The sequence below is a fragment of the Oxyura jamaicensis genome, chromosome 11 (assembly GCF_011077185.1).
Source record: "Oxyura jamaicensis isolate SHBP4307 breed ruddy duck chromosome 11, BPBGC_Ojam_1.0, whole genome shotgun sequence".
Classification (NCBI taxonomy): Eukaryota; Metazoa; Chordata; class Aves; order Anseriformes; family Anatidae; genus Oxyura; species Oxyura jamaicensis.
This window is the reverse complement of record NC_048903.1, coordinates 12,243,446-12,256,243: the sequence shown is the minus strand read 5'-3', so window position 1 is coordinate 12,256,243 and position 12,798 is coordinate 12,243,446. Positions and strand designations below refer to the sequence as shown.

General features: G+C 37.7%; 1 long non-coding RNA gene across 1 annotated transcript in view; it reads right to left on the bottom strand.

Annotated features, from left to right (window-relative positions):
• Positions 1-480: 480 nt before the first annotated feature.
• LOC118172823 overlaps positions 481-12,798 on the bottom strand; it is a 78,739-nt gene continuing 66,421 nt past the window's right edge. The window contains exons 9-11 of the long non-coding RNA XR_004753871.1: positions 6,225-7,633; positions 913-1,134; positions 481-533 (exon numbers count right to left, since the gene is read on the bottom strand). This is a non-coding gene — a long non-coding RNA (uncharacterized LOC118172823). The remainder of the gene's footprint in view (positions 534-912; positions 1,135-6,224; positions 7,634-12,798) is intronic.

The following is a 12,798-nucleotide window of genomic DNA, read 5'->3' as shown; positions in this document are numbered from 1 at the left end:
CATTTAAGGGCCACCACAGGTGCAGTAAGCTAGGCCTCACAACCTTTAGGAAGGACCCAATTTTGCATAACTGGTAGGTCATGGCAAGTTGAAATCAGAAGAACGTGGGTGGAGGTGTGAGCCCAGCTTTATTACATGTGGAAGAGGGACTCCAGGCTGACCAAAATATGACATTAATAGAAAACACAACAGGTTTGGGATTACTGTCACACCTACAGCACTTGCAGTGCGGAGCAAAGCCCAGCTGGGGTTTGCCTGGCTCCCACACTGGGGTGGTGGCAGCAGCTGGGCTGGGGCCTTCCCCATGCCCATGGTGACCAACACCTCTCCTTGGGCTCTTCTGTATTAAACCCCAGCCACAGCAAAGCCCCCTCCTCCAGAGAGCTCTGAGATGGGAGTGAATCAGGTAATACAACAATCAAATAAAACCCTGCACCAACATTTGAGGTGAAAAATCCAACCCACCAGTCTGAAGAGAGGGCCTTGGAGCTGCTTGAGAGTCATGGTCCTTCTCAAAAGCCTGTGGGTGTCTCCTCCAGGAGGAGACAGACGTGGAATCTTTGTGGCCTCAAGGACTTCCCAACCACCCCAACACTGCTGCAGGAGCATACAAATAACACCAGTATGCTCTTTCACTTTTATTATGAATTTCAAAAACCTAAGTGTTAAAGACATTACAATATTTAGAGGACTGAGTTTCATTTTAATTTAGTCAAATTAATTGCCAAATTTCAAACAGTTTCATGGATGCCATCATCTACTCTGAGCCTGTAGCCTTTTGGTGAAATACTTTTGAATCTCAAGTCAGGAGAAACATGCTCCAACTAATACATGCTCCTGTCTACAGCATACCAGTCAAATAAATACTAATAATAAGCTAGTGTATATGCTAGCACATACTTGGTTACTTACAGGTAGTGTATCCTGAACTGCACATGCACATAAGACAGACAGCACATTGCTAGTAGCCAGTGGAGAATCCCTCTCAGTCCAAAAGTCTGCATTTTCTGAGGGCATCCCTGAGCCATTCCTATCAATGTAACCTGGCAGTAGGGACAACAGTGAATGTAGCATGTTTTCACAAGCTTTGACACCCGCAGCTGCTCCTATAGCCCTGATGGGGGCTCAGCACACCTGAAACAAAGAAAGTTGGTATTATGCAATCATGAAGTAGTGGATACTTTCAGGAGCTAGTGACAACATTGTGGTACATACAACAAACAGAATGAAAGAGGTGCAAAACGCACTGAGCCCAAACAAAACACTGTGTATGGCACAGAATTATAGCTAACTATAGATGATGAGTTATGGAGCCAGGTAAGCGCATGAGGTATTAACGTGTGATTCACTTTTGATATGTCAAAACAGAGTTTCAGCCAAGGAAATTTCATTCATGCACTTTCTAGAGAACTGATCAGATCTGATATGCCTGTGGTGGTGTATTTTATTTCCAAAGCTCCCTGCACCATTCTGGTAATTTTTGCTTCTCCTTAGGGAGCATTTTCTCAGGAGATCTCCTCAGAAGACTGGGTTGCGCAGCGCTCCCATTTTCCAACTTCAGAAATTTGTTAAGAAAAGTTTGAGCAAACACACTGTTTACTGTGCACCACAACTAGTACCCCAACATAAGCTACATGTTGGGATGAATTCACATGGCTCAGTTCCTTGGTGCACACAAGAGAATCTCTATAGCTGCATCACACGACAAAGCATGTGCACAGCCAGGAGGATCTCAGCACATAATATGCCAGGACAAGGGACTTGCTGAAAATCCAGAAACTACCAGCAAACCCCGTTCTTTTCAACTTTTTCATTTTATATATAAATGGAGCTCCATTATATCCCCAGGCCTTATTTATCAGCCTTCAAAACCACTATTCCAGGGTGTTTATCTCTTGCTTTAAATGGCCAGCACATCCAAAACGCCAGCAGGCAGTAGCTACAGAATGCTGCCAAACATGCACACACACACAATGTCTAAACAAAAAAACAGGTCTACAAGATGAAATCCTAACCATGATGGTGTCATTCTTTTTTTCTTTATCTGAGATTTAGCAGGTGTGCAATCCTCTGTTGTGTCTTTTTTTTCTTAACAGGTGGAAAATGTCATCTTGTCATGAGAGATACAATGTAAAACACTCTAATGCTCCATTGCAGTGGTTTATATATTTCCATGTTGATCACCTAACAATGGGATACAATAGCTTTTTATATTTTCTGAACCATAATTCAGTTTGTCAGCTACTGGAAAATATATTTCAACGTTGCACCCTGCAAACATGTAAAAATATCAAATGTATTGTATTGTTAATAATATGGTTGTAAGTCATTCATGGCAATTAAACTTGCATTACAATTAAATCTCTTCTGACCATAATGATGTTCCTGTTATGCCATTTTATTATTGCATAGTGAAAAGTACAAATAAATGTGTACCCTGCAAGAAAACGTAATGAGCGATACTTGCTTGTTTTAAATGCTTCTAAACATTGTCCCTAGGAAATGTAAGCTGGCATTGGTAATAAGCGTGATATAAAGATTTCACACCAAAAAAAAAATATCTTTTTTTCCCTGTTTATTTTTGTCATTGACCACTATTCCCACTGATTTCTAGTTATATTCCGGTACTAGATATTTTATCTATTTTGAGCATTGGTGGTAAATTTTAACTGTCACTTCCCAGTTGAGAATCAATGAAATAATAGTGCTACCAGAATAACATAACTGATTTCTCATCCCAAGCTAGCAACACTGCTTTGCTACACTAAATTCTGTTGGCTTAATAATCTGTTTGTTTTCTTTAATATAACTTGTTGTCTATGCTACCAAAAAGCAGGAAATGGAAAAAAAAAAAAAAAAAAAAAAAAAGGCAACAAGAATTTAAGACGAAAACTCCTTTTCATGGGGCTAATACAAAGAAAACAATTCATTCCACTGGACCTAATTCCAGGAATTTATTTCCAATAGTTCTGATACTGGATATGCAGAAATTTCTGGCTAGCTTGCATTTGAGAAGGAGCAAAAGTTACTTTTTGAAGACCTAAAACCAACTATTTTGTTTTGTACTGGAGTTCTAATGCACTTTAACCCCATGTTCTAGAAAGATGAATTCAAACTAAAATAAGCAGAGACAAGGAATACCAGAATGATGGAGGAGCTATTGTAGAAAATAAAACCTTTGGCATGCTTAGTCTTGGCAAATCTAGGGCTAAGAAAGTATTATTTATAGAGGGCAGTCATATCTGACTGGAAAAGTGAAACCAGACCCTCCAAATACTATAAAGATAGAGCTGGATTCAGTTATGAAAGGAGCTAAGATGTGGCTGCTAGTTATTGCCAACAAGTAGAGTTGTTGCCCCACAAGGTTTGTTGTAGTTCAGTGTTTGTTCCCTGCCACGATAGTGAAGAGCTGAGTGTAGAAGAGGTCATGGTGGCTAACAGAGGGAATTGAGCTACAGTGCAGTTTGAAGGTGAGCTGCCTCTGCAGGACAAAAGCTAGATGATGATGTCTTGCTGCTCAGGTGTACGCTTCAAACAAAATGTTCTTCTCTTTCCTAAATTGCATTAATTACCCAGTCTTGCCTTGCAGAGAACATTAGATAGTCATTAAAGCACAGTGGTAGGAACCATAAGGTTGGATTCTCTCTTAACTCTTTCAGAGCTTTATTGTTTTTGTGGGGTGTATTTTTTTTCTCCTCTAATCTACATCATTACCACTAGAAACAATATTTTGTTGTCTCTCGCAAGGGAGATAACAGATAAGTGATGGATTATTGAAATTACTTTTCAAAAACTCTCTAGACACCTATCTACATCTGTAGATGTCTAAATGCATTTAATATCTGGCCTTAAAGTCCTCCAGGTTGGTGAAGTGTGGATGGGCAAGTGCTGCAGAGGTGCAAAGTATCTTGGTTATTAAGTATACAGGTTTGCTTTGGATACACGTCAGGCTAAATTTTAGTTGTTGTTGTTTGTTTTTGTTTTGTTTTGTTTTTTTTCCTATATGCTAATAGGCTTTTCCAAATTAATTAAGAAAGGAATTGGACATACTAAGAGAATTACTTGAACGATGCCTGAAGGATTACTACTTTTTTAACTTCATTTGCTTGAAAAAATGAGAGCAGGTACAACTGTCAGCTTGTGTATCTGAGTCTTTATAATGTTTTTTAAAAAAAAGTCTTTTGTGTTGTACAGAGAGAAGGAGAGTCACCAGAGAGCTTTTCAGCATTCCATGTTATTCCTGTTGCTAAGGAAACTTTCCTTCATCTGCACTCAGTAAGGCATCCTCAGTAATTCCTCCACAGAAGGACAGCATTACAGATCAGTGTCAGAAAAATCAGCTAACAATAAACCAGAAAACTAGTCACTGAAAAGTTTTAACAGGAGAGTTCCTGATTTCTTTTACAAAGCCCAGAATAATATGCAGTAGGGAAGAGCCTGGAGGAACTACAGCAAGCCTGTATGATTCCTCGTCTTGACAGAATTTTCCTCAAGAGGCAAAATATAAACAAACAAGAACAAAGCTAATCATTTGACTTGGACTTTGTAGCCATTTCCCATTAGCTCATGTCCCGTACCTGCTCAAGTGTACTTTCTAAAAGACACAAGAAAAACCTCTCTCTCATGAAGACTAGTACATCTTTACTATCATCTCTATTTAAGACACTTTAAGGGGAGCATGAAATAAAGCTATCATCAAAATTTCTGTATTCTCCAGTAGATTTCACTATCTGTTGCATGTGCTCATTTTCAATCTATTACACACACACACCACCTATGGCTTTAAACACCACTGCTCACAAAACAAAGTACCACTTGTTGTGAGAAGGAGAGCAGAATTTTCTTGTATGTGACTATGTGAGAGCCTGCTCTCTAACTTATATTTTAAGATTTCTCATTCTTTTCCAGCAAAGGTTTACTTGCTTTCATTATGTAAGTCTTGAAATACAAGCTAGTAGCTCCTTAGTATGAACCAAATCTAAAAACATTACATTTCTTGGGGGGACTTTGGAATTGTGATCCTGCCATGCTCCATGAAGTAGTAAGGATGCAGTATGCGTATCTCTTCCTACATACACAAGGTCTGCCATGGTGGTGGAGACCAGCACTGTCTAGCTAACCTCCTTTCTCCAGCAGCATCTCACTAAAGCTACATCAAGAAAGTCTGAGAAATGGGGCTTGAACAGTGTGACCCTTTCCTGACATAACTTCCAGAGAAGGCAGCTTCCACCAACCACTAGTTAGAAAGGATTAAACCTATTGCTTTACCCTGTCCATTTTGTCTAAGTCATTAATGACCTTATGCTCTGTGCTTTTGTCTAATTGCTTTTTAAAGCCATTTGCACTTTTGCCTAGTGTTAAAATATGCATATTGGTCCCAGTAGTGTTGCTCTCAAAGAAAATGTGATACAGGGGACACCAAATTTTAATTTCCTATATGTATTGTAAAAATGAGAGAAAGGAAAGAATATGAAACTTTTCTTCCCTGAAGGGATGTAGTGGCTGCCTTACGCTATGCCTTCTAGTATTCACTTACAAAATGCTACGTCTCCTGAAAAGGAGACAAACCTTTGTATGCTTTACCAGCACTTTGTGGCATGTCTCCGCTCTATGAGAATTTCTGGTCGCACTTCCACCATATTTGGTAAAAAGTGTATTTGCAGAACTAGTTTTAGTTTTTCTCTTTGCAGCCACTACTTTTGGCATATAATTCCTACCTACCTCAGGACTGAGATCAATGAAGTTTCATCAACAATACATTTTCTTGCTTTGTTTACTCACAATGTAACCCAACGGTACTCATCCCAGCAGATAACTCTAGTGCAGGCAGAACTGGTTTCATTTTTTGATTTGGATGTGGACTTACCTGCTGCAACTTAGAAAAAGGCATAAAAAAGACCTTTCCAGTGGCATACTTTCTGAAGGTATTTTACTTTACATATTGGATCTTGATATTAGTTTCCTGTTCTAATGGTTCTTTTTTCCAAGATCACGTTTTCTATTGTATGATGTTTTAGAGCTGCAGAGAACAGCTTCTTTTTCCATTACGTATGTGAATATGAGTGACTGAGATACATACCATACACTGAAATATACGTATCAGGATATTGCATTAACATCAACATCTGTACCTTGGCTTACAACAACACACTGTTCATATATGTATAATTCATAAGTGCATGTATATTTTGTATATACGGCTTAGTAAATATTTCAGTCCAAACCTTTTCAGTTTTTTGGTGGGTTTTTCTTTCATGCAGGTGATGATTTCAAGCCAGAAGAATTCTCTTTCTTGTTCCTTCTTCATCTCCTGGAAGACAATCCATGAAACATCTCCAGCACCATTGTGTGACCTTCTACACCAGCCTGTCGAACATGACCCCAATGTTCTTTCTCTGGAACCTGCCAAAGCAAGTCTTAGCTGTGGTATACATGCAAGTGTTTATATATAAAAGCTGTGTGGTGCAATACAGCAAACCTGTAAGCAATTCCCTCTTTCCAACGCACTGAGAACCTCAAAGGGATACCATTTCTTTTCAGATGGCTTAGGTTTTGCTCACAAGACCTCAGCTTTCATCTTGGTTAGCAGTGAATCTGAAGAAACGGAAAACACTGAAGTATTGTGGTACGTCTGGAATATGAAAGATGCATTCTGTGTTTCTTCTTTGATGTTTCATGAAAGGAAACTGAAAGAATACAAATGCAGTATCATTAAAACACTTTGCTAATCCAGCAGAAATTGAGAGGCTTGGGCATTATAGTTTTTTGCTTAATAGTCCTTCAAACTATGATTTGTAATTTGTTGAGGAAACTGTCTTGAATAGTGGCTTTCAAAACGACAAAAAAATCTAAAATTTCTTGAGTGAAATATGGAGGACCATTTTTTAACCACCATTTTGAAATACTTCGAAGTGACAGTTGTTGGTTAGAGAACAAAAAGCCAAATGGTATGGTTGGGATATACAAAAACCAGAAGATAATGATGCATGAAATAAATGGAGAAGAATTGAGGAAAATACTGGAAGTGGAAGTGCAGAAAACAGTCTGACCCACCAGTGAGTCTAGTCCTATTTCTATGGAAATGAGCTCATTACTGCTAATTTTTTTTTAAGCTCCTCGTTGATTCGTGAAGTGCTTTTTGAATTCCGATAAGAGCTTCATGAATCACTGAAAAAAACATTTGAACAAAATATCCAGAGTCAAATGATTACCAACTCCCATAGATTAATCAGCTTGTCTGAGCACTTTATGTAACAGAGCATGCACTAGGAGAGAGCCTGCTTTCTCCCCTGGTACAGTAAGTCTATAGTGTTTCATTCTGCAAAGAAAAGGGATCATACTTCTGAAATCTAATTCTGGATGGTTACTCCATCCAAGAGTCTGTATTAAATAGGAAAGACATCTTTGATTTTTTCCCCTGCTGTTTCCATGTTTGATCTGTTTTAAAAATCAGCATCATGAGAATTGGCCATAGAATTACTTCTCATTCCTCAGAAATAAGAGCATCTGTGGTATTCATACAAACGGTGCTTTCACATTTGTAACCAAGTCAGCATTGGCTGTAGGCACTCCTAAGCAGAAAAGGGAAATGCCTGAGGGCCAAAACATTGGTTCTTCTTAAAACTTCAGGATTCTGAAATACAAAATCAAATAAAGAAATGCATTTAAATAACAAGCGAGCTTTATTTATTTTATAAAAATCAGCATTTTTTTCAGATTGCCTATAGACATGAACGAAGTACATGTCTGTGATACCCTGGATTTTTAACTGAACAATGCTGACTGACTTAGCATGTTACACAAAAATCATCTACACTGAACACCTTTTCATTAATTCTCTAAACACTTCAAAAAGAACGCCATGGGCAAATTCTGTGACTCTCTGCTAATTTACCTTGTACTGATTTTCAAGGTGTGTGTAGGTCACTAGCATCCTCCAGCATGCATCATGTAACAGTGCACTTGCTGGAAATTCCATGAAATAAATCTAATCCTATTGCACGTAAGCTCATAGTGTCTCTTTTCCACAACTTTTCATATTTAAAATGGCTTTGTATCTCATACTTAAAAACATGACACACAGAACAAATAACCAGCCCTCATTAGATATCCACAAGCCTTGCTGTCATGCAGATGTGCATTCTTTAAACAGTTACAGAATTACACATTGGTAATTGCGAAGAATGGTTAAGTGACATTTGACGTGATGAGTATTTGGATTGGCTTTTAAAAAATGTTATATAAAGATGGATGGACATATACACACACCTTTCCGCAGTTCTGACAGACCTTAGATGATTTTCATTATAGGACTAGCAGGAGGCTGAGATAAATTTCATGATAAATTACATGAGGAATTGCACTGGTGTAAATAAGAAATAATTTGGCATATATGTCTGTATTGAATTGGCACAGATTTATACTGATTTTTATACAATTCTGAATCCAATATTAATTTTGGAAGATGGTTATAAAGTTACAAAGCATTATGTTATTCAGTTGATAACATTATCAATAATACAAAGAAAGTAGTTTCATTGTATAGACTCCCATATATTTGGGAAGTTTGTGAGACAACAAAGCTGCTTTGTTAAAATACTTCCAAGGTTTTATTTTCACATCACACACTTCTACACGTCTCAGGACACCAGAAGCATAAAGAAATCAGCATCTGAAGAAAAACAAAGAGAGGATTGATGTGGAAAAGGAAAATATCAAAAGCTATTTCTCTTAGCTGTGAACTGTTATGACAAAGTTGTAGAGGTGAATACAACTTTGGAGGGAAAGTTTGTGTGCTCTGCTTATGCACTCTGAAGGTCCAAAAGCACTCTGCTATTTCTGAGACATTACACTCCCAGGTTTTTTAATTGTATCTTGATTTTCCACATTACTGATGTCTCTTCCTATTTTCCTCAAGGGAAATCTATGGTGTAGACTTGAAGAACATTTTTTTATTTCATATTATTTAGTATTTTCTCTTTGTTATTTATTTCCACTTACAGTTGGGAATTACACTTCTTATTCAGTTCTGAACTCAAGTTGATCAACCTCCCATTAAAACTAAATTAAAATATGATAGTGTGTGTATTGTATACAGATGAACAAAGATCAGTGCTCCCTTATGCTGGGTATAACTCAGACCTAGACCAACAGGTAGTTAGCATTCAAAAATTTAAAAGGTAGAAAAGGACAAAAAAAAGGAGTAAAAAAAAAACAAAACTTACTTTTTCTTTGATTTATTTATATGAAGCTACTGTAGCACACTAAGAGGATATAAAGACAAAGATCCACAAGGTGAACACTGAAATTAGTGGAAATAGAAGGAAATCCTGGGGAGGAGCAGGAGAGTCTGAGGAAGAAATACTCAACAGAAGACTGCTGGTAGCACTAGCAAGCCAGCAAAAAAGAGAATGGCCAGAGCAAAACAAAAAGTATTGCTGATATATCTCAGATCAGGCTATGCTCTCTCTTTCCAACTCTACCCTCTTTCACAGCTGTGCTTCCTAGCTCCAGACAGACATCCCCATCTGTGCAAAGTTCAGTTGGAAGTTTGATTTACAGATTGCACAAATGCTGTTTCAGGGACAAAGGTCACCTTTCAAAGTAATTTATAGTTCCTTTCCTTACTGAAGTTAAATTTAAGCTCTTTTCTCTAATTTTGTTTTAAGGCTAAGAATTACTTAATGCATAAAATTCTAGTTTTGCAGCTTTGTATAAGACATCAGGCTCACCCATTACTATGGAAATATAGCCCACTATAGGAAATATAGCCCACTTCTGCTACAGAAATTTCACCAACAGAAATCTGCTTTACAAAATCCCTCTCAGCACAATGCAGTAATGGACACTCTTTGTGTCCACCATAGCCTTTTTTTCCCCAGAAATTTAAGTAACTATACTTCATTTTCTTATTTGCCTGCCTTTTTCCACCAGTAATTTGTATTACTTTGCCTTTTTCAACAAACCATTGTTTGGTTGGGTGAGCATCCTATTTTTCATTTGGTTTCAGTATTTTAAGAATACTAAATTGTCAAAAAAATACATTAAAAAGAAAATTGTTGTTGTTGTTTTTTAGTTTTCTTCTAGTTAAAGTAATCATACAGAAATGTACATGGGTCATAATTCTTTGTCCTTCTTTCTCTGCAGGCTAGAATGTGTACAGGAGGCAAGCTCATATGGGAGGGAACCTAATGTTAAACCAAACAAGCTATTAAGCTGGCAGTGACACCAGTTGAGACTGAAATTCTCACTTATCTTCCAACAGCAGCACCTAATTTCCGTGAAGGGGGAACAAAATTGCCATAATGCAGATGTCCAAACCCACTTGTTCTTGATGGCAACAAGTATTCTCTAGTATTCCCATTTATCAATGAACATCTAGCTAGCCTCATGGCACTAGTTTTGCTTATTTAAAGCTACTAGGTGACATTAAGAGGCTGATGCAAACGGAGTAAATAGCTTCCTAATACCCCTCTTCTAGCTAAGCAAGCATTTCAGAGACATTTCATAGCAGTGCTCAAAGAGACACGATACATGAATAAGGCAGTATCTGTGTAAAAATGTGGTTTGTGCTATGCACGTGTGTTTGATAGCTCTGCCATCAGATTTCAGTAAAGGAGTTTTGGTTACCCCTAAGAATCGTTTTAAAAAGAATGTCCACACTACATTAATGTGCCACCCCTCCCCACCTCCCCCCAAAAATAGACAACAAATAAACAAACAACAGAGCTACTTATTTCCACTGTTAGCCAAGAAAACACTACTTATCTATGGATAAAGAGCATGAAGAGCAGCTGCAATGCTTAATCCATCCACAACATTCAAGTCTACTACCTGTTATACAAAAAAACAGAAACTCTTTATTAAAAGAAATACTTACAGAGATGCCTCAATGCTGTTTCCTTGCTGTGTGTATGCATTGTATTATTGTTCCTTCCTCAGTCCTATTTTTCCCCCTAGGATAGACATATTCGTGTTTACATTTTAAAAATCATACACCAATCCATGGCAAGTCAATATAAAAACACCAGGAAAGTAATACTATTGATCCGAATACACAGGCCTGATAAACCCAGTGCCCTGAGTGACTGCAAAGACTAAGCATGCCAGTACTCAAGAGTTTTTCCTTTTAATTGTACTGTGCTTTCTTTATCCTCAGGAACAAAATAAACAAAGAAATAAAAAATAAAAAGTAAAAAATAAAAAATAAAAAAAGCCAACCTTGCCCTGTCAGTCTGTGCTATTTCCTTTTGAGAACTGAAAAGCTCTACTGTATACTGACACTTCTTAAACAAGCATGGTGAATTAAGAGCATTTACTCAAAACTTTTTTTTTTTTTCCTATAATTCTGATTAACAGTACTTTCATCTAGAAAATTTTAAACATATGTTTTACTTTTCATCATATTAATGTTGACAGACCTCCTTTATCAGTACTTTAATTACCAGCAGGTAAGGGAAGCAAAGTGAGTATGACATGCTATTACTTCTGCTTGATTTGAAGTCTGCTAGAGAGACTCTTTCTCAACTCATAGCTGAAATTGTCTTATCTCATACATTCCCAGGATTACTGTTTCATGTAAATGTCATTTTTGCTGTCCAAAACATTAAAAAAGCCCACACCAGTGCAATATAACTACTGTCTCTTTCTGAGAGACATGAGGGAAGCTGTATGCTTTTGATCAAAGACAAGATCCCGACTTCAAAGCAACACCTCATCTGTAAATATATTACACAGTACTCCTAGCAAAGAAATGGGGACTCCTTGATTTCAAATAACCTAAGGCTAAGATCATGAGATTTGCCTGCATTCTCAGAGTTTTAATCTTACTGCTCTGAATGCGTTCAGAAAATTAGACAAAAAGATATTACAGACTCTGGGTTCTCATCTCTTCTAATTTATCTAAGCCTTATAGACTGTAGTCTGATACTTCATTGAAAGAAGACCTGACTTACCCCAGACTGAGAAAAGAATGCAGAAAAATTACGAATTTCAGAGGCATCAGAGACTTTTTATAAAACCTAAGTCTCCCTTCCACTGACAGAAAGCAGTTGCTACATGCCTGCAGATGCTCTACCACTAATTTGATTGGCATCTTCTAACATTTCTCTCGATCGACACTCATTGTCACAGTACAGAAAAGCGAAACAAAATTCCAGGTTATCTTCGGTGGCTTCATCCACTCAAAGACAGTTGGGAAAGGACATTAGGTTACCACATAATATGCTAATCAGCATGGACCAGGATGGTATCAGATCATACAAATAATATTAGCTATTTAAGAGCCAACTACAGCGCTTGTATTTGTACATACAATGAATGTGCATGGATGGTCAAGAGACCTAAGGTGAATTTGGCCTAAAGAAGGTGGTTCCCATCCTTGCTGTTCCAGCATCACTAATCTAAAGCAAAACTTTCCTCGAGGTGAAGATGCAGAAGGGCAGCTATCTCATGTTAAAGGTCTGAAGGAGACTAATAGCCACGGAACAATACAACACAACACAAGCCAATGAGCCCTATAACATTTATATAAAATGTGAACCTACAAAGATGTTCTTAATTTACACAGAACCAGATCGGACACTTTCCTGGACTCGTGCTGTAAAGACCTGACAGTCACTGTTTGTGCCGTTAGCACAGAAGGCGTACACCTCAGTATGCTTGGTTGCATTCTGCCATCTCTGTGCTACTGTCTTGCAGTGAAACTCCCACAACTTCTTGACAGGTGAAAAATTAAACAGTATAGCAGGCATAAAGGGAATTTGCAGTTTGTACAAACTGGGACTTAACTGAAAAGCT